This window comes from Medicago sativa, chromosome 7 (assembly GCF_051527215.1).
Source record: "Medicago sativa cultivar Bolivia chromosome 7, Bolivia_mono, whole genome shotgun sequence".
NCBI classification, from domain to species: Eukaryota; Viridiplantae; Streptophyta; class Magnoliopsida; order Fabales; family Fabaceae; genus Medicago; species Medicago sativa.
The window spans coordinates 8171797-8175270 of record NC_140755.1 but is presented as its reverse complement, the minus strand read 5'-3'; the positions used below and the strand labels follow the sequence as shown (position 1 = coordinate 8175270).

Genomic DNA, 3474 nt, shown 5'->3' with positions numbered 1-3474 from the left:
GTAATTATGCAAGATTTATTTTTCTTTTGGGGTAGTCAATGCTACCATTGGTATAAAGGGATTCGCCCCTATGAATGTGAAATTCCTTAAGTTAGAAGAGCAATTTTCTCCTAGGAGTGTCAGAACTTTGGTTTTAACAAAAAAAGAAGAAATAAAATGTTAACAACATACTCTTTTTGATTGGTTAAAATTTATGAGATCCACCAAATTTATATGGAACTCCATGATTTTGTGGAACCCATGTGAATTTTAACTAATCAAAGTGACTTTGTTAAAAAGTGGGTTGTTAACGTTCTTACAAAAATTCATTTAATTAATAATTGATCAAAAAAGTGTGTTAAAAAATGTGTGTAGTTAGCCTTTAAAAAAAATTCATATTCTTAGTAATTGATTCTCCAACGGCTATGTAAGTTATATCCCTAGGCTTTGGTTTAATTTTCACGGAAATGAAAAAATAAATCCATATCCTTGGTATCCTTCAAAAAAAAAAAAAAATCCATATCCTTGGTAATTGAATCTCCAACGGCTATGTAAGTTAACTTATATCCATAGGCTTGGTTTTCACCAAAAATGAAAAAATAAATCCATATCCTTAGAAATTAAATCTCCAACGGCTATCATTCATAGAAAGTCAAATTGATATAGATTTATCAAACCGTTATAATTACTAAATTATTCGACCGTTGAGACCTCAAGTAGTCAATATAAAGAGGAATCTTCATTCTCAATCTCTTCTCATCAGCTTCAACCTATCTCTATACACAAAAATATTATGATTATACGTTCAATTTAGTTATATGATTTGATGAAAAGACCTTAAGACCCATCGTTGCTGACCAAGTTATAGGTATGTTAATGTAATTGCTTTATTGTTTTCATCTAATATTTTCTTGCCTTCAAATTTTGTTCAAAGAACTATATCTCTCACTTTACAGAATGGAAACATTTTCACAACTGGAATCTCAGATACATTTAATTTAAATCATAGCATAAGTTTTTATTTTGACTTTTGGGTTTTATCTGCAACTTTTTCAGGATCCATAATATTCTTGGTACACTGCGGCAATAACTGAATAAGTGAGTCCACCCTTGAGATTTATAAATGGATCCACAATAGAACATAAGGTATGTCTTTCTTGAATCATGTTATTAGTATTACATGCTATCGTACTGTCTTTTTGGATGGAAGATTTTTTTTTTCCTGCACTGTTAATAAAAAATGCAAATTTACCTTACTTGAAAAAAAAATACCAAATTTATCCTACTTTTCGACAGCTCCCTTATATATGAAGTCAATATAACACATTTTAACACACATTTTTTAACACATTCTCTTTGATCAATTATAAAGGTGCCGCATCATGTTGCATGATGCATCCTGAAACAATGACAAATATAGTGATGAATACAAGAAAGCATTTACTAGTTTTGAAAATATGGATAAATATTTTGAGAATGTTGTGAAAATTATGAATGAATGTGAAATATTTATAAAGTGAATTTTAAAGTGTCTGTTATTGTTACCCTTGAATGATAAGGAAATACCCTTGAATGATAAGGAAATAATGTTACTTTTACTGTTCACTACCGTTGATAAATGGGAACAAATGTTTTAGGTGTGTTAAATATCATCTGGCCGTTAAATGATATCTAACACACTTAAATATATATTTTTCTCATTTTCTCAACGTTAATGAACAGTAAAATTAACATTATTTCCCCCATTGATAGCTCATTGCAACAAATATATTTCCCGAAGATTATAAAAGTGTTGTTGCATATAACTTTAACTTGCAACAAGTTATTGTGAACACAAGAAAGCTAAAGCCACTTTTGTTGAAATTTTGCATGCATGAAGCTAAAGCCACTTTTGTTGAAATTTTGCATGCATGAAGCTAAAGCCACTTTTGTTGAAATATTTGACAAAATGGCTTTGCAATTTTCAATCAAACTTACGGTGCACTATTGTCAAAAAAGGTTGGATGGCTGCTGTTGAAAATTCACACGGTATTGGTTGGCACAGTAACTCCATGATCACTATAAATAGAGGCATCAACAATGAAAGAAAATCACACCATCACAGAACAAAGTAACACAACAACAAGTGTTTTGTTCTAGTGGAATTAGAGAGAAAAAATATAGAGAGAAAGAAATAGTTTCTCCTGTGAGGTTTCTCCTAGGCAGTGTCAGTATTCTTCTATTTTTAAGAGAGAGTGGTAATTGTACTCTCCTTGTATTTAGAGAAAGGTCTTGTAATTTCTTCCACTTAGTGAAAGTTTTCTACTCTTGCCCCGTGGTTTTTTTTCCCCTTATTTGTTGAGGGGTTTCCACGTAAATATTGTGTGTTCAGTTCCTCTTTTCTCGTCTCTTATTTTAGCTGTGTGATAATATTTTGTTACTCTGGTATCTAACAGTGGTATCAGAGCAGCTGGTTCGTAGTTGTTATTCCGCTATGATAAACTAGTGGTGTGGTAAGAAAAATTTTAGTATGCTCTGTGGTTGCGGTTTAAACTGATCTTCCACATCAGAAAAGAATTCTTATTATTCCGGACTAGTTTGAAGGAAAAAAAATTTATATTTGGTGTAAAACCATGGCAACAAAATTTGAGATAGAGAAGTTCAACGGGATCCCTATGGAAATTGAAGATAAGGGCAATTTTAAGAAAAAATAATTGCCTAGACGCAATAGATGGCAGACCTGCAGATATTACTGACAAAAAGTGGAAGAAATTACAAGACCTTTCTCTAAATACAAGGAGAGTATAATTACCACTCTCTCTTATAAATAGGAGAATACTGACACTACCTAGGAGAAACCTCACAGGAGAAACTATTTCTTTCTCTCTATATTTTTTCTCTCTAATTCTACTAGAACAAAACACTTGTTGTTGTGTTACTTTGTTCTGTGATGGTGTGATTTTCTTTCATTGTTGATGCCTCTATTTGTAGCGATCATGGAGTTACTGTGCCAACCAATACCGTGTGAATTTTCAACAGCAGTCATCCAACCTTTTTTGACAATAGTGCACCGTAAGTTTGATTGAAAATTGCAAAGCCATTTTGTCAAATATTTCAACAAAAGTGGCTTTAGCTTCATGCATGCAAAATTTCAACAAAAGTGGCTTTAGCTTTCTTGTGTTCGCAATCTCCCACTTAAAGTCTCAGACTGAGACTTTAAGTGGGAGATTGTGAACACAAGAAAGCTAAAGCCACTTTTGTTGAAATTTTGCATGCATGAAGCTAAAGCCACTTTTGTTGAAATATTTGACAAAATGGCTTTGCAATTTTCAATCAAACTTACGGTGCACTATTGTCAAAAAAGGTTGGATGACTGCTGTTGAAAATTCACACGGTATTGGTTGGCACAGTAACTCCATGATCGCTACAAATAGAGGCATCAACAATGAAAGAAAATCACACCATCACAGAACAAAGTAACACAACAACACACAACAACAAGTGTTTTGTTCTAGT

General features: G+C 32.3%; 1 long non-coding RNA gene across 1 annotated transcript; it reads left to right on the top strand.

Moving 5' to 3' along the window:
* The first annotated feature begins 737 nt into the window (after positions 1-737).
* Positions 738-2371, top strand: LOC146903958 (uncharacterized). The gene is made up of 3 exons (XR_015019140.1): positions 738-847; positions 1036-1125; positions 1978-2371. It is a non-coding gene; the product is annotated as an uncharacterized LOC146903958 (long non-coding RNA).
* The last annotated feature ends 1103 nt before the right edge of the window (positions 2372-3474 follow it).